Raw genomic sequence first — 19,039 nt, 5'->3', positions numbered from 1 at the left:
GAGCGTGTAACCTCTGGTACCTTCTTTTCAACTATAGGAATTGGGTTAGAATTGTGTGTTTGGGCTTCCATTGTCTTTTTAGAATGGTTTTGTGACTAAAAGTAATCTGTAGAATGAGAGTAAACTTCTGTAAGTAAAAAATAAAACAAAATCAGCTTAAAATCCCCAGAAGTTCTTTTCTTAGCATGGTAGCTGGATGTGTGCACTGACCCATGCAGCTGGTGGTAGAGAGTATAGCCTGCTGAGGTGAGAGCCTGCTCACGTTTTAAAGCAACACAATTTCTGATCATAGCTGTGTTGCTAAGGGATCGCTTATATTTCTCCTCTTTCTTATTCTCTGTCAGATTTCAAAGACCAACAGGCAAAAATGTTGCACTGTGTGTATGTATTGCCTGTTCATGGCGGAGAGCTATGAATGAATTGCAAAAGCAAGCAGAACTTTAAATAGACTATACAATATATAGCTCATTTCCTCTGTTGAGATATTCTGTACATGCACTTATTAGTAGACACTGGTGTTTTCCAGATTTCAGCCCTTCTCTTTAAACCAGCAGATTTGGTGATTTCACACCATGTTAAAGGAAACTAATTGAATGGCATATTACTGCCTAAAATCACCACCTGCTTCCTACCTTGCACCTTGGTGCTCCTCGTGCTTCCCTTTTTTCCATACTGGCTGATCCAATGGAAAAATAACCCTGAAAGAGCACCACATTTCATTTCATAAGCCAGCTGACTCAACCCTCAGTCAGACATGAATCAACAAGGAAGAGCAGAATTGCCCCTTTCAGTGTCAGCTCAGTGTTAAACTGGCTTAGACGCAGACTGAAACTGCATCTTCAGAAGTACTAGGGATCCCAAACACCACAATGGATTTAAATAAAAAAACCCTCATCTTTTATACTTTATTAACAGTATAAATAACTTGAGAAAATAAGCAAAATTATCAACTCCATTTGGATGAGCACACAAGTACAATATGGGAGCCCTGGAAATAGAGGGGGAGAGTAGCGGAGATTTCCCACACTGAAGAACGCAAACCAAGGTTGGCTTGTGGCCGCTCTCTGGTTCTCTCTAAGATTATACAAACTGGGACATTACTAACGGAATAATACGATGAAAAAGTAGCATTAAAATCATGCACTGTGTAAAAGGAGTTTAATTCTCCATCTCACATTTTTAAGAAACCATATTAATAATTTAGTTGAGTTTTAGTAGCCCTTTCAGTTGTAGCCTGCTAATGACAAGCTTGCTTTCTAATGCTTAACGCCTGCTGCGCAAGTGGTACTTTTAACAAAATACATTTGCTGCAGGCTTTTTGACATGGCTTCACACCGAGATAAACACAATTAGCATGAGCTATTTAAAATTCCTTTTTCTTGTGCTTGTTTATTAATGGTCTTTTAAGATCTATTTTTGTTAATAATTTTAAAGAATATGTAACAAATTTGATGGCACAGTGAGGGTATACAACTTAAGCGGTTTACTCTTGAGAAATTCCTGCGTCATCTCCTGTTTGTAATAGCATCTTCATATACATAGGCTCAAGGATGACCATATTGGTCCTTCTTTTAACATGCTGTACAGTAGAATGTATTGTAGCAGTAAATAGAGGATGAGCTAAAGGAGTGCAGGCAGGCTAGCTTACACAGTATAAAAATTTTATTAGAAAGTATTTCCAGTGAATCTTATTTTGTGTAAAAAGTCTTATCTTTTCTATACGTCATATCAAAATGTGACAAATTTTTAGTAAAAATAGTCTTGCAAAGAATGGCTGCTGGGGGGGCTGTACTGAATATTCATAGCATGTAGTACATCTGTGCTGTGTGCTGAGACCTTTTAGAATAAATATATTCTTTTTAGGTTAAGCTAGTTCAGAATATTGTTGCTAATCTTCTTTACATCCTTCTAGACAGTCTGTGCAAGGCAATTATTGAATTAAAAAGAAAAGAAAGAAATGCTGGCCTCATTGAAGGCCCACACCGCAATCTCCAGCTCTCATTAAAATCAGTGGAAAGACTTCTCTTGGGTGGGAACTGGATCTTCCCAGTGTGCTTTTGAAGGGGTAAAGGGAAGAATACATGCCTCAAAAAGACAAATATCTGTTAGAGCCCTCAAGGGCAAAGCTGTTGTAAGGTACATTTTGTGCTCTCCTTTCCAGGCTGCCACCTCTGCTGGCTGATTGAAACATCTCTACTTACTTTCCTCGCTTTTTATAGGGGTTAGTCTGAAAGTACACCCATCGTGGCAGAATCAAAGGAAGACTGCTCCTTGCTTCTTTCTCCTTATGTGCATCTGGGCAAATGACAGCTACAGTTGCTTTTTAATGGATGGATTTGAAAGAGGCAATGGACTGATTTGATAATAGGCAGATTTTCACCTTAATAAATAAGCATAAACTGAAGCTGTCCAGTTTAGTAATTTAAGTACAGTAAATATTATATATCTGCTTATCATGGTCTTTCTGCCCAGTGAATCATGCAGCTGTTTGTGAGCAGTTCTGATAAAGACCTATGTATGAATACAAGTCTGACAGTATATACAGTATATAGTATTCTATATATGAATACTAAGTCTGACGACACAATGGCTCAGCTGACTGTGTAGGGACTGTGCATTACGCAGAGGAGGGTGTGTCTGAGGATCAGGCCCATCTCCCTCGTCTTTGCTGCTGAGTGAGACTGAGCCCCTGGAAAGAGAAGAGCTTGTTCCATTCTTGAGAACAAAAAACTGTGCTCACCTAGCAGGTTGTGCAGCAGGGCTGACAACACCTGGGAGGCCTGGAAACTGGAAGGCTTTTAGGATAAAGCCCTGCATATAGTAGGGACCGTTGGGATGGTTGAAACTATAGAGAGTGCATCCATGGCATTCCAGTGCAGAGACCATGTCTGCAGACATCCTAGCTTTCTGGTTGCTTCAGTGCCAGTGGCAGCACCCCAAATCATGCTCTCCAAAAGAGGCTTTCAGGACACCACGGATTTCCTCATAAACCAGACCAAGCTATACTTAATGCCCGCAAAGCAAGGCAAGTGATGGATAGTTGGCTTAGCTTTGCTTTGGATGTTCTCTCTCGTGCCCTTTGCCATAACTGAACTTGTTGGCATTGGTTTTGGACTATCCCAGTAGCACCTGCTGCTCAGGGAATAGGGGAGAGAACAGCGTGGTCTGGGGAGTATTTCAATGGTAGAAGCCACTGACAATTGCTGGAGCGGAAAAAAGGCCCAAAGGAAAGGACTTCTCACCTTCTTTCCATGGATGGACACAATAAGAGGGAAATCAATTTGTTTTCAAACGCTTTTGCTGCACAGCAGTTTTTCATAACTGGGACTCCATGCCCTGTCTTAATCTGGGTCATGACTGCGCAGTCCTCATGGCTACGAAAATATCTGCACCTAAAGCTAATCCCCTAGTTTGTACCCTGAAATTATTTTGAGGCATCCCTACTTCTATCTTTGTTTTTATCTAGCTTTTTGAAAGTGAAAAAGACATAGGTGAGACATCTCAACTACTGGATATTGTCATTACTTGGTTAACTTTAGTGACTTGATTTTGGAGGATCTATAATAAAGTATAGCACCTGGGGATATTTATCCTAGTAACTTCATGTACTGTTCTTTTGCTCTCTCTAATATGTTGTGATGACGCTAGTAGAACTGTAGCCTTTGTCCAGACACTGAGCCTTGTATTGCTTGAGGTACATTCAGATTTCACCAGAAAGGTCCTTTCAAAAAGGATTTGTTGGTATAACAAAAAGAAAAAAATAATTAGAATGTTTTGGAGTGTTATATAACAATCAGAACTGATTTCTTTAGAAGATCTGGATTTGCTGTAGTCAGGCTACTGAAATCCTACTTTCATTTGAACTCACATGCCTGGGATGTCTGTTACATTTAAATATTTATAGCTTTGAAGGTTCACCAAGTCTGTAATAAGCACAGGGGAAAATAAATACATTATGCAAAGGGTGATTAGTTTTATCACATAGTCTTCTACAGGGCAGCTGTTTATTTTCAGTGTTCATTTTCTTGGATCAGTCAGGTAGACAGCTGTTCTTTTAGGGCATTTTTGTTAATTTAAGTAACTTCTTTGAATTGCAAATCTACCACCAAATTCACTTCTAAAAATTCAGCCTCCAGCTCATAATTATATCATCAAAAAAATCTTTAGATCACTAATTCAAAAATATCTACTCGTCAGAGATATTTCAAACAAATGCAAAGCATACACGCTGTAAATCACCCAATACGTCAATGTCTATATGAAACTGAATATAAAATGTCCAGCTCTTCTAGGTTTCTCAAATAAAAAATACAATATACATTATGTACATTCCCACAAGGCCACAGCCAGCTCTAAATACTGTCCTGTTGTATATGTGACTTCACAAACACCTGTTAATATCAATAGGCTATTGCAAAGATAGAAATATGATAAGTGGGCAGCCTGTAATTTTTCTTTTCACTTTTAAAATTGCTTTGGATTTCTGCCCAAGTCCAGGGGACTTGAGGAGAGCTATAGGACAGGGGAAGGAAGGGAGTACTGCAGACTGGGCTGATGCTTATCACGCCACACAGGAACAGGGCTCTTTATGTTTTGGAAACTGTCAGGAACCATTGCAGTGAAGAAGTGCTGTCTCTCCAATGTGGTCACCCATATAGTCCTTGGTCTTGTAATATCCTCATTGAAGTCAATACATAACTGTTTTAATACGCATTTTGTATTCAGGCTATCAGACTTGTGCTATAAATATTTGTGTCCCTTTCAATTCATGTGAAAACGTAGATCTCAGCTACCATAGTTTTATGAGGGCATTACTGGAATGTTGCATTTAAATTAATTCTTTGTATTGTAAAATGCTCAGCTATAGAAAGTGTAACGTTATCACTTCAGTAGATTAATCTTACTCGGTGAATGTAGGCACTTATACTGAAGTTGTGATCAGATATTTACTGGTTGGCATATTTCGACTATTGTGGACCGAACTATAGTGTACTAACCCTGTAAGTGCGAAATATTTTTATTTCACTGCGAACCAGAATTTGTTCCATTATGAATTTATTACTGAGATAGTTTATGTTCTGAAATACCCCCATCTGGAGTGTCTATTCCCAGCTGAGCCCACTTTGGAAGGCACCGTTTGGGATGAGGATGTAGCTGTTCTCACCTTCTGTTTTGCGCAGCTCCTGAAAAGACTAACTGGAATTACAGTTTCTGTGCTTCATCACATACAATGGTTGTCCTTTCTCCAGATCAGCAAGATTATCATGATGCAGCAACTACGCAGTCACTTTCCAAAAATCACTGGAGGTCAAGGGCAGCCTGGCATGATTAACAGACCAGAAATATTGTGTATCTGCATTGGCTGGTTTTTTACCAGCCAGCCTTGGAGTTGCTATTGGGCACCTTGATGGAGACAATTCTTCGGCAGGGTAATGCCAGGAGAGGGTATGAGGCTTTGTGTATTTTCTCCTCTCTTCTCTTGTACTCACGTCTGTATGTTAATTTTCAGTATCTCAAGCGTGAACCACAGAATACTCACAAACCTCAATTGTTGGAAGCTTGAACACATTTTCTTTGTTTTCAGCTGTTAAGTCAGGAGATGCGCGTGGTTCTTGTTCTTATGGAAAGCGCTGCCTTGCTTTCACGTTCCAGTGATGTGGTTTAGAAGGGTAAGAACTTCAGTATGGGTAGGTTTCTTGGTGTAACTACAGCCATACCAGCTATAACACTAAGAACAGGAGCAGGAGACAAGCAGCCAGACACGGTCAGTGGTGGTGGGTGCTCTCAGTAAGCTTCTGCTAATGCCTAAAATGTCCTTCAGCAGCAGTTTGAGTCAGAGCAGGGAATGTTTTTGTTCAGTTTACACGTTCTTTTTTTTCTCGTTCAAAGCTGTGACTGGTGTATAAAGGTTTTAGTTCTATTGGAATTTTGGAAGTTGGCAAGAAAAGCAGTTAGGTCTGAAAAAGCCAAATAGAAGATTAGATGGGAAAAATAGAAAAGGAATAAGGTTTTAATATGTGGGGCCAATGGGGTTTCATTTCTTAGGTAATTAATAAGCCTTGTGTATTTATTTGTTAGGACTGCAAAGCTTTGGCAAAGTACGAAAAAGTTCACTTGGATACTTACCATTAATAAGATATGTTACAATGCTAGTTGTTTTAATTTTGAAATACTTGACATATCAGAGCAAAGTTAAGTGATGATATTATTATGATGTAAGTACAAATGGCGTTACACTAAATCAGTAGAATGTGGTACCCGCAGATATCTGTAGGATTGTGAATACTATATCTAGTTAACGAATATGCTAATTAGCTAGTTTAAAGATAAAAGTGTTATTAAAAGAATGCAATAAAGAGCTTGTATTTTTCTCTTTTGCTGTGCAAACACAGCTCCCTGTAATAACTTAATGAGGAAATTTCAAAGGAACAAAACTAACAACAAATGAATTAGAAGCTTAACTAAGTAATTACATGGTATTGCTGAGACCTTTTGGCTAGGGACTAGCATAACTACGTGTTAAGATTGTCATAACAGCAAATAACAGAGAGAGTGGGATAACTAACTAATAAAATCCCTTTATTTCTTGGAAATTTATTTTTCAGAAGCGGCCTAAGCAAAAGTTGAATTAAATAGTTATTATTGAAAGCAATTTATTTATTGATAGTAATAAGATTGAAAGTATTTCAAAGGTAGAAGGATGTAAGCACTTTGAACGGAAGAGAGCACAAATAGAAAGAGAAGAGAGTAGCACTTTTTCTGCAGTAATGAGAGTGCCATGAAACAGGCTTTCAGCCAGCCTTTAATACGTTAGCAGAAAAGGGACTGGTGTTCAAAAACCAAAATCTATGTTTGTTCAGGAATAAGCATCCTGAATTTGGAGTCCGCTCCAAGGGCTACAGAGGCTGGTTTTGATCTAGGCTGGAAAATCAATAGAAAATCTTAATAGCGTGGCACTGAGAGAAGAAAGATCCTTAAGCACAATGATAGTGTGCCTTAAACTGAGTATGAAGACACATTACGGGCTAAAATAGGGCGTAGAAGATTTCAGAACAAATTAAGCAAGGTCTTTCAAGAGAGAGGATGCAAGAGAAGAACAGTGTGTAGCAAATCAGGAACGTGCATGTTAGAAAAATGCCTTCAGAGCTTTAACTGCTTTATTAGTGTTAAATTTCTTGTCTGTAAGCACCTTTCCTCAGCTGGAGAAAGCCAGTATTTGGAGTTTTCATTTCTGTCAGGGAGCCATGCATATTTAGGCTTGTCAAAATTATGACAGTCTCCACGCTAGAGAATGCAATTTGAACTACTATGTACAGTCTCAGCTGACATCCGTGCTTGATAAAGACAAAAAGACTATCTCCTAATCACTGCAGTCTGTTACTAATGGGCCTGTTATTAATATAAAAGCACTGTTATAGCTAATTTCAAAAGATACAAACATACAAAAGGAACCATGCAACAAATCTTCTGTTTTCTTTTGTATTTGTTTAAACAATTCAACAACAAAAAAATCTAGCAGCTGCTAAATGGAAGCTAGAAGTCGGCTTATAGAAACAGTAAATATTACTCTGAGAATAAATAACATCAAGTATTGTATTGTAGAATTTGTTGTACAAGGAGGTTACTTTTTTAATGTTAAGGTAAAGCATCTGGAACTTTGATTCAAATTTAAGCCTTAACACATAATTACTATTGAGGAGCAGCAGGAGTGATCCATTCATAGTATCTCAATGTAGATAACCTCAGCTGCATTTGCAGTAACAGTGAGCACTTAAATAATCTGGACATCACACCTCTCCCCCAAAAGGGAAACAAAGTCTCCTTTTTGCTCTCAGCAATTTCAGTGAGAACAGGGATGAGTCTCTAAAAGGTGGCATTTTTTCAAAAGAGTTTGAATGATTTAGAATTATGGGTCCCGCTGATATTCTACGTCTAAAAGCTGGTGCAATTCTAACCTCTGAATATTTGGGTATATAGAACCAGGGCAAAACTCTAACTGTGCTAAAGTCAACATCTAAACTTCTTTTAACTTCAAGTGGATTAAGACTTCGCTCTCACAACTAAGCATGCTCTAACGATAGTATGCAGTTTAATACAGTTTTTGGATAGGTCTTTTAGTTTATTCATTCCAGTCAGAAAATGTCTAAGATGCAATGTATTTCTGGTCTCTTTTGCTAATGAAACAAGGTTTCTGCCTTACATCTCTCTGTTTTTCCCCTGGTAACTTTTGAAACTATTTTGAAACGCATTTCACAGAGAGAGAGAGGTGACAAAGGCAGTAAGTTCCTGCAAACTGGCAGTCCTCAAAGTAGTTCTCAACAGTCAAGGGTTCAGTGGCTGAGCCCCTGTTAGCAGCTTTTATGTTGAGGCTGTAGCGTGAGTATGCTCTTTATTAGACACCATCTATTGCATACAGGAGAGAAACATGATCAGTGTTTGCACTTGGAAAATTTTAACTTCAGTTCTGAAATTCTTGGATGCCAAAGCATCCACGCAGAAGAAAAAATTAGACTCGGAAGCAGACTTCATCAGTTCTGCCGTTCACTTAACGAGATGTTTCGCATGCCAGATACCATCGTCTCACGCTTGGGTCAATCTCATTACTTTTTTTTCTAAAGAAATTGTTGAAGATAACTGTGGATAAGAGCTCATGTAAATTGTGTTTATATATATTACACTGTGAGTTACAGCTGGCTTTGTGTCTCTATAGATGGCCAATTGTCGCACTATCAGAAAGGAAGTAAAGGGAATTCACAAAAGTGGAATGGATTCTGAAGCTTAAGAAAGAATATCTTTAATGAAATACACCCACTTAAAATGCAGCACTAAAACACATAAAACATAAAATAGTCTAGGTTACAAATCTAATTAGCTATGAATAAACTCAGACCTTTGCTACAGAACTGAGTTAGTAGGGCCCAGATGTGGCATTAGATAGAAAACAGCCTGGGGGAGAAGATTTCTTCTTTACTAAAGAATAATACTCTACATGGGGGTTTAGGTCTCTCCTCCTGGATTTTTTTTTTTTCTGAATTGTAGTTTTCTTTATCATTCAGTGTTATCAATATGAAGTGGGCATGTTTTTAGGCTTTGGCTTACTATTATTATGAAAAATGAAACTCTAGGTAAACTTTGTGGCATTTTTATGTCACCCACAGGGTCTCTCTGGTTTGGAGTTTGTATCTAAATCACCAGGTTTTAAAATATGTCTTCTGTATGATTTCAGCTATACCTGTGAATGACTGACATGTCTTAAGTGAAAGATCTCTTGTCCCCAGTGGTGGTTAAAGTCAGAGCTGTCTTTTTTGAATTATTTTATTTCACAAGCTTTTAATCATACCCCAAGGACATGTCAAGCTCACACATACTCTTTCTTTCAAGTATATTCTTACACAAACACATGCTGTGGAGGAGATGCCGTCATTTTTTCTCTTGTTCCATTCCAAGCACATATTCATCATGGTAGGGTAAACTTATAAGAAATTTAATATCATAGTAAATTGCAATTTTGTGAGGTGTGGCCCTCTTTCAAATGCTGAAAAATTTGGTAGTTGTAAAACAACAGCTAGAACAGTAAAGAATGTGCTGGCACTACATCAAGTAATGTGGTTATTCTCTAAATAAATATGGAGATTGTTAGTCAGATGGAGTTCGTTCCCCATTCTTAAAGTTACCTTTATGACATTTCTGTGAACGTGAATTAATTCGAAGGCTATTGTGAGATTTGTTTTACAGTATACTTCACCATTTTATTGAATTTTCTATGCCTGAAGCATCAATTAGTATATTTATAGTCAAGCTATTCAACAACTTCGATTTTTTTTCAATTATTGTTCTCCTGGATCCCAACCAGAGTGTTCTTGTGTCTCACATGCAGCATGAAATCTGAATGCCCCGAGGGTTCACATATTTCCAGAGGGAGCCTAACAGCTACTCTGTCCTGCTTTTACTGCTCAGGATAAGATATTGTCCTTCTTAGTTTCTGGCAGACTTTGCTACAAAACTATAATGATGGCTATTGTGGTTGTTGTTATTTTTGCATTTGTTATTTTTATAGCTCCATAGGCAAATAAATACATTTTAAAAATTAGGCGGGGACTTAGTACTTGGGCCTCATTTAGAACACCAGGCTCTAAAATTGCCTCCTGTGAAACTTTAGTAATGTCTTTGAATGGCTGTGTATTGAATGACTGACTTAAGTGTTTCTTTGTGCTAAAGGGAGCAGTGCTGCTTGGAGAGCTTGCAGTTTGCAAGACATTTTTGAAATGTACACAGAGAAGCCCAGTAGTTGTATTTAAAATTATTTATTGATGGAGAAGTAAGTGAAGGAGCAATATTTGGACCAAGAATTGTTTTCAGGAAGAAATAGCCTGTTTTCCCCTCAAGCTTATTTCTGAATTTCAGGAGGAAAACCAGTCTTATAAACCTCTAAAAATTTGTAAGGCTGAATTACCAGTGTCAAGCATCAGTTGCTTCCTGTCTGTGGTACGCTGGAAATCCACAAGTATGTCATTATCTCTACATTAGGACTTCTGCTTTGAAGCTGACAGCATAGGCTGCTTCTGCATTGGTTCCAGCTCTACTTAAGTTAAAATTCATTCCCAGTACTCATGCCAGCCTTCATCTAGTACTTGTATCATCCACCTTTGCACCTAATAAAGTGATAGCATCTGTCTCTTCTCTGGTATCTAGCAGGCTGAGGGAAGGTGGACACACTGGGTGGTGGAAAAGATCTTGATAACACAGGGACAACTAGAAATACTGGGGAGCGTGATGCAGACACTTAGATGAATGACTACGCTCAGATTTGCTTGAATGCAACGGTTATTAACCGTGCCTCACCAGCCGTGCTTGGTCTGCACTGGCTCTTGCACAGCCTCTTTCGTGCATCTGTGCTGTGATCTCCTGCCTTCTGATTTCTGGGAGGACATAACGGGGCAGAAGGGTATGATGCAGAGAGATCTAATCTTGTCCCTGCAGGTTTTGTTAGCAGTCTCTATGCCATGCAAAGAAACTGCCTCTGCTTTCCATCTCAAGCAGCTTTGCAAGCAGACTGTCACATAGACATTGTTGTACCTTTAGCTAATCAATTCTTGAAAGGAAACTATAGACAAGATAATCTGACTATGGACCAAAGCTTTGCTATCGCTTGCGCTTACGTGGGTTAGGTCATGAGTTGTATTCAGAAACAAAAATGTTCTTTAGGGAAAGATTTTAAGGTTTCTCCAACACTGGCCAGGCTAGAGACTTGAACTTAGGTTTTCCATTTCTCTCTTATCCTCATTTTGACCAGAAATTCCCTCTTTGTCCTAAGAAATGCTTCTGATGGAATGTTCAGAGAAACATTGCAGCAAATTCATTCTCCAGAAAAGAAAGTTTAATAAAAAAATTGCCTCCCGTTCTAGTCATAAACATTAGTTTAGTCTTTAAAACCCCCATAGCACCCTGCAGCCCTCAATTAACAAACAATAAAAAATAAATTCACTCCCCATCCAAACTATCATTATGAAAGGAGCTTTTGTAAATATATGGTCTTACAGCAGTTCCAAATGCCACCTTCTACATGGGCTTTAGATATATTTGCTGCATTAAATAACAGCAATATATGTAATTGAGCACACTTATTGATAACTAGTGGCCTACTACAAAACGTCTATTGAATTCCAGTGGCCTAGTGTGACTGAGGTCATGGTACATAAATTTGATTGTAATCCCAAATGTACATATTCTTGCTGTACAACAACAGCCAAGTAAGAAAATGAAACACAGCCTCCTCCCTCATATAGCTTTGAGAACCTAGAAAATGTCAGCTCTGTTGGTCAGGTTAGTTACTTGTAGAAGTTACTGCTGGTTCATTGAACTAATTGTATTAATGCCACTTACTATCTATAAGAATCTGTGCCTATGGTCTTTTAAAATACAAAGTGAAATTCTCAGAAAAATTTTTAGAGATACATCTGTGATGTATCTGGGATTTTTTGTAGTGTATGTCTGAATAAAAATTACTAATGCAAGAATGTCTTATTTTCAGAAATAAGCAAGTTACTTATAAGCTGAGTTGTTTTATTTTGTTGGTTATTTGGTTGCCACTTGCCCAATACTACAACATATAACCTCTGACTCTCTAAAAATTGCTTTTATGGCTTTCTTTTATAGAGGTATTTATGTTTAGAGCTTTTGCCAGTCTCAAGAGAAATGAAATTTCTTTCACTATCTTTTGTCTTGAAGCTTGAATTGTTTATCACTATGTCTTAGTTGCATTTGAGTCATATTGCTATATAATGATTGTACTCTGTCAAGCATTCATGGGGCAAAGAGCGTATTGTAGCAGCATAAGAAAACAATATTACGTACGTTATACAGCAGTGGGAAGATTTTTAGATTTTACAGAAGAAAGCATTTTTTGGACTTAAGGCTTAATCAAGTAAATTCTGACTTATTACTAGTAATCAGTGGACTACTTCTCTAGATGAGAACTGCTCCCATTAGCACTTTTTAGCAGCTATGCATACCTCACTGAAATCTTGTGGTAATAATTTTCTTTTTAACATGACTTGACTAACAGATTGTATACCTGTTGAAATCAAATATGAAGAAATATGGTAAAAGCTGCCTAAACCAGGATACACGAACTCACTCTGTCTGCTAGTAAAATTAAATTATTAATGGTTTAATTTCTTATTTTTTCCACAGGATTTGAGGTTCCAATTAAAACTGTGTTTGGGCCATTGCTTTGCCTGCCAGTACTTAATCTTTTCCGAAAGCCTCATCACTTATCTAAAACAAAAGAAGAAAGAGGTAAGGAGAGAAAGTAATGAAATGCAGCATAGCACATCTGTCAAAGGAACAGAAAGTAGCTTTAAAAAAAAAAAAATCCAAGATCAATGACATTAAAAAATTATTTGTTGAGCACTAAATGTGTTCATGTTAGGCATTTTAATTCTAAGGGATCTGTAACTACCATTATGTTCTTGCATACACTGAGGTTTTGGTTGCTTGTGTTTAAGAGAGTTACTGTTGATGTAGCCACAGGATACAAATGACTGATAGGAGTAGGAGCTCTGGAATTGCTAAATGCACCGCTCTGTACTATGGAGTCCTTTGGAAGATCGTATGACATCTTGATGCTGAACTTACGAATATAATTAACGTTTCTGAAGTTATTTAAAATTCAGTTTTGGGTCAGTCTAGAGTTGTGTTCTCCAAATATGCATAATGCACTATTGGTTACTGTATTAAAAGACTAACCCGTTTCAGCACTTAGAGCTGTGCTATCGTTTGTTGTTGATAATAGACCTTTCTAAAATACCTGCAATTGACTTCTGTTCTGTCACTTAGGATTGCAATAATACACAAGGCAGGCATAACTAGAGGTGCCAGAGAAGAGTAGTACAGTGATTTAGCCTTGGTGAGATAAGGATATAAGGGAGACATGGTTTGAAAAATACAAGCCTTTTTTGAATCTGAAAAGTATAGCCTGCAGTGGCCACCTCTGTAGTCACTGCTGACATTCACCAAGAGAGAATATTGGGATCTCAGTTCTTATTTTTTCCGTTCACTCATTTTTTAATGCATTCTCAGATTTCTGCCAAGGGTCCGGTTCAAACTAATATTAGCTGGTGCAGACCAGGCTCAGTGGCTCCTGAATATCCTTTCACCTCAACCCCCCCATATGAAAACCAGCAGGCTAGAAAGCTTGTTAGCTTCTCACCTTTTCAACACACAATAGCATGTATTTTGTTTGGGACTGTTAAGCATGCATCTTATCTAGAGTCTCCCTCAAGAACACTATTTGTAATTTTGCTTTTCTAGCTGCATAAAGGGTATCATTAAGTAGCTGGGAAACAATATTGAATGTGGCATCGTCAGACCATGGATCGCCATAGGCCGTGCAGAAAATAGCTGGTGGTAGTCGTCAGCAATAAGTAAAACCGGGTTTAGTAGGTGTGTTTTTAAAGCACGTGTTGCTGAGGGAGCGTGGTACCTCCAGATCCAGAGTTGATAAGGTACATAACTGACTGTTACAAGCATTTCTAAAATATTTTCTACAATTTCTATCAGAAACTACTCTTAACACACGTAGATTGTTGGATATGCTGTGTAAATCCTTGAGGCTTGTCAAGTAACTTCATGGTTTCTGAATCCCGTCTTACTGTAACTGTGTCTTACAGCACAGTTGTCTTCTATATTGCCCATCTAGGGCATCATTTCTGCTAAAAGCTGGGGACAGTCGCAGGAAACCATTTTGACTGACATGTGATCTTACCGAATTTGACCGAATAATCCATTTGTTGAGCAGCTACAATACAGATCTCATTGTATTGGTTTCTGAGACTGGAAAAGTTGATGAAACAAAAACCATTTGTATAATTTAATAAAAATTAGCTCCTAGAATTGCTTATGGAAGCAAGATGAGGTGCTTACATAGAATTAGTTACCACCAGGGTCCATCCTCAAAAAAATTTAATTAAACTTTAAATTAACTGCTCCTAATATGATTTGAAAGAAAGCACACTTGGTTTGTCTGTAGCTCTTCAACTTTCTTTCAGTGCCTTATAATTGCATTTCAAAGCTATTATTTCAATAGATAAATATCTCAGATTTAATGCCTTAAAGATTCTCTGATATTTTCTTGTTTAAAAAATTAACTTTTCCACCTTCAAAACCTTCCTGTTTCTTCAAAACCCTGTTAGTGAGGTACATTAACAACTGAAAACAGATAATCCTAGAAATTATTAGCTTCTTATAAGCATAATTACCTTATCATGATGAGTGTGGATGACATTAAAAAAAAAAAAAATCTTACACTGAATTGGTGCCTAAAATAAGTAATGTGCTATGCATGCAGTTTAATTGGGACCCCTATTGATGCAGAAAATGGTCAAAGTTTTGTTGTGGTTTCTAATGAAAACAAGGCTTATATGATTACAATAATGTATATGTATGAGTGGGATGTCTGTGTGTCTGCATCCCCCAATAATTTTTAACCTGTTGACTGACATCAGGGGGTTTTTTAGCCCAATGACTGACATTAACAGGAAGATAGAGTTTTGAAAGAAAATTATGTTCCCAACATTCTAGTGAAAATACATGGCTTTGCAGAAAAAAAGGATTTTTAACATACCCTAAGGGAAGGCCACTTCATAAGCTTCTCTAAAAGATTCTACAACAGAAAGAGACTTAATTAATGTGCCAAATTTGGAGGGGTGTTTCGTCAGAACCTGCACCTTTTAAACATGGGAGGATCCACAAAAAAAAATTGTGAATGCAGGGAATTGTCTCAAGGTTCTGCTCAGGAAATCAGGCTGCCTTTCTCCTTGTGTGCTCTGAACGTGTCTCTCTTCCTCGTGGTAAATATATCCTGTTTCCTTGTAAGATGCTGATATTTGATATCAAAACTAGGGGCCCAGTCTTGCAACAGTAGGAACATTTACTTTCAGGTTATAGCTTTTGTGTTTAAAACCAAAAAGCATTATTGTACGTATGGTTGGCAGGCATTGTGCATTATGGCTTATTATATTTGCAGTTTCAACTGTAAACACAGAAAAACATCCGTTTTGCTTATGGGACAGCTTATTGTTGTTATTGAACAGTAACAAATCTTATACTATGGATGAAAGAATTTGATTTATCTGCTTTATTAAGTATACTAGGTACATGATTAGACATCACTCTCATAAACCATGTCTTATGTTGCTATTTTATAAATTCCTGTTAGCTCGTACAATCAGGGAAGGGTTCTGCAGTGAAGTCCTTAAGCAGATGCAGTGGCTCCTAGCCATTGCCAAGTCTTGATAATATTACAGGCCTTCAAGATGAAATGTGGTTTCCTGGATAATTTGTATAATGCATCTTTAAGGTATTCATATTTTCAAGATGCATTTGGATTTTACAAGCTATAAAAGATAAAGCATGCTTTGCAGTTTCTATTTTAGATATAATACAATATAAAATACTTGAGGCTTCTCCTCCATACAGTGGGTGGTTTGCTCTGAGCATCTTAAACATTAATTTCTACTGGTTCTCATATCAGAGATTCTCTATTAATATTGCCATAGTGAAACAGGAGACTGACTGCTGGGAATCTCCAGACAATCAATGAAAAATACTTTGCAACAATACTGTCCTTTTCACTTTTGTTAAAGGTTGTGAAAGCAATTTACAAACATTAATAACGCATTACGGTAAGCTCCTGAAGCTAGATCTCTGTGAGCATTCAGTCCTAGAAACTTTTAAACTGAGATAAAAAATGGGTAACAGCTATGCTATGACAGTGGAAACTAGCCGTTCCTTTGCTGGTCTCCATTTTTTGTGGACCTTCTTGGACATCCATAAAGTTTTGTTTCAAAAAATGCTCACAGGTTGCAGCTTCCCAGCTCTGGAGTCTACTTTTTGAGACTAAGCTTTGATTCTTCAATCAGGGCTCTGGTCCGTCTTGAGCTTTTTATTAACTTGATCTAAATTTTGAAAGAATCTGAAGAATCAAAAGGAAACAAAGACACAAACTGGTGAGGAAATATAGGTTCATTGAACCTCCTGAGAATAAAATCAGCTTTCTAATAGCAGTATTCACCTTGCCTAGGTATAGAAACTTTCTTAGAATGATTGTGTTCAACGTTCAATCCATTTTACACTGTTGAAAGGCTAGACCCAACAACTGTGAATTATGTATAAGGAGGAATAGCCAGCTATTCAAACTTTAAATAGCAAAGCCTTAGCTGTGTTTGACAGGCTTTTTCTTTTTCTTTTTTTTTTTTTTCCTTCCTCTTCCCTCCCCCGTAATTCCATAAAGTGTTTGTTTAAATTTCACAGTGTGTTCTGTATGTTAATGTAAAACTTTTATTCTATATTTACTACTCCTAGCCAAGATGGCTTAATGTAGGGTAGGAACTACTGAATTATCCATTGTCAGAAAGTGCCTGGCAAATTATTATGTTTGTGTCTCATTAACTTGTCTCACTGGAACGTCATTCCAACTTTCACAGGCTAAAAATGCATTAGCAATATATTTCATAGTGTTTCCAAGATATGTTTACAGAGTCAGTGTAAGTTACAGAGATAGCAAAGCAGACAATGGTACACTTTATTCCTTATTCTTTTGTGCAACAAAAACTCCTTTTGATGTCAATGGAAATCCGTGATGCAAAGGTGACATTTTTCGCATTGTCCAGTACTATAAATCACATGCACGTGTACCCCCATTTGAATCGTGATCTCGTATACTCTCCTTGTTTCCACTTATAATATCAAAACTGTTTTTAAAGACAGAATTAAAGCATTTCTTTTAGAGATAACTTGAACTATCAAACAGTGAAATGTCATTACTCCTTTAATTATGTACATAAAATAAAAAAATAGAAGTTGCTGTAGAATTCCAGCAATGCAATTTCTCAGTAATTCACCATGGCGACAATTGCCTGCAATATTCCAGAGTTCTGTCCTTTAAGATAAATGTATTCTTATGCAATTCAAATTATTTTACAAACTTTAAAGTCTCATTTTACAAATCACTGATGTATTAACTTAGCTTAATCATCTGTCCGAATTTAGTTTAGCAAAAGCACATGTGTGGTAGAGATGTTTCTTACTTCTTCCAACATCTTCTATAAACCAGCAAATCAGTAACAGGAAAGATAAAATGAATAATTCAAAAGATCAATGCTGACCAAAGACCAGAGATACTTACAGTATTAATATATTTTTGGGTTTGTGCCTGTAGGCCATAATTTTACAGATAAAACATATTTTGGAGTAAATACAGCTGATCACTCTATACTATATCTATAAATATAGTAGTATGTGCTTTTACTAGCATTAGAAGGATTGTGTGAGTACATTCTGTGATGTATTTTGCTAACATCAAAAAGGCAATAAATGATTAAATATATATCTTCTGCCTGACACATTTCACTTATACTTCCACAAAAGTGGTCATATCTTGTTCTTTTTATCTTTCGACTGTTAATGCTTTCCAGCACGAGGGAGGCCTGTGGCACTACACAGCAGTTCCCGAGACTATTGAACGCTGCTGGGGTTGAACAGTTTGCTGCCTCGCTTAGAAGGGAATCGGCACTGAATTGTCCGTCCTAGGCTGTCAGTGAACAGCCAGGCTAGAAATATCAAGTCACTGGAGGAACTCATATCATTTTAGGCACAAGGGCTCAAAGGTGCCTCTTATCCTGGTGAGATCCTACCACAGGCTTGCAGCAAGATGGTAGTGGCAAGATCTTTTGCTCAAACTGCCAAGCATGTGTGTGCATTTGTGTGAGCCTTGCTGCTTTCTAGGGTTGGGGCAATGAGACAGAGGAGCACAGCATTCACTCTGTTCCTCAAGAGCATGTGATCACTAAAAGACTGCTGTCCAAGTTTAACTTCACTTAAGACTACAGATAACAGGGCCTTTTAGTGATAATTTGATTTTGTTACTAGCTACGAAAAAATTGACAACATCAGAATTAATATTCTGAGCATCTCTCTTTGGTTGCAGCAACCTCTACTTGCAACTCTTTTTCCCTCTATTCCCAGAAAAATTATTTGGATATTTTCTTGGATACTAATTGTTACCTAGCTTTCAGGTGGCTTAGTATACTAAAGTTCTCCCTCCAGAGATTTAGATAAAACTCTGTGTAAGTAGACTGATCTCATCCAAATTCCTGGTAGGCTTTCTTCCAAATCTTAAAACTGCAATTGCAGTCATGTCAATTTTTTTATTTTTTTTTTTTTACCCCAAGTAGCTGAGTACTTGAAAGAAAAGAATAGGTACTGCAGGTCAGGACTTAGGTAGGTGGGAAAGTATGAACAGTGGTAACATAACACTGTCTTGGTGGTACCATCCTTTGTGGCACACATTAAATTCAGCTGAAAAATAAAAATATAAAAAGGTGTCAAGTATGGTAAAAAACTGTATGAAAACAAACCAAAACAGTATGTGTAAGCTCTTAATTACTGCAGATTTATTTTGATTTGTATCTGAAACACAGCAGGCAGAAGAGAGAGAAATTGCATTTGCTGGAACAAAAATAGATCATTCCAATGCACA

This window comes from Ciconia boyciana, chromosome 12, assembly GCF_034638445.1.
Source record: "Ciconia boyciana chromosome 12, ASM3463844v1, whole genome shotgun sequence".
Classification (NCBI taxonomy): domain Eukaryota; kingdom Metazoa; phylum Chordata; class Aves; order Ciconiiformes; family Ciconiidae; genus Ciconia; species Ciconia boyciana.
The sequence above is the reverse complement of the archived record's forward strand: the minus strand, read 5'-3'. Positions refer to the sequence as shown.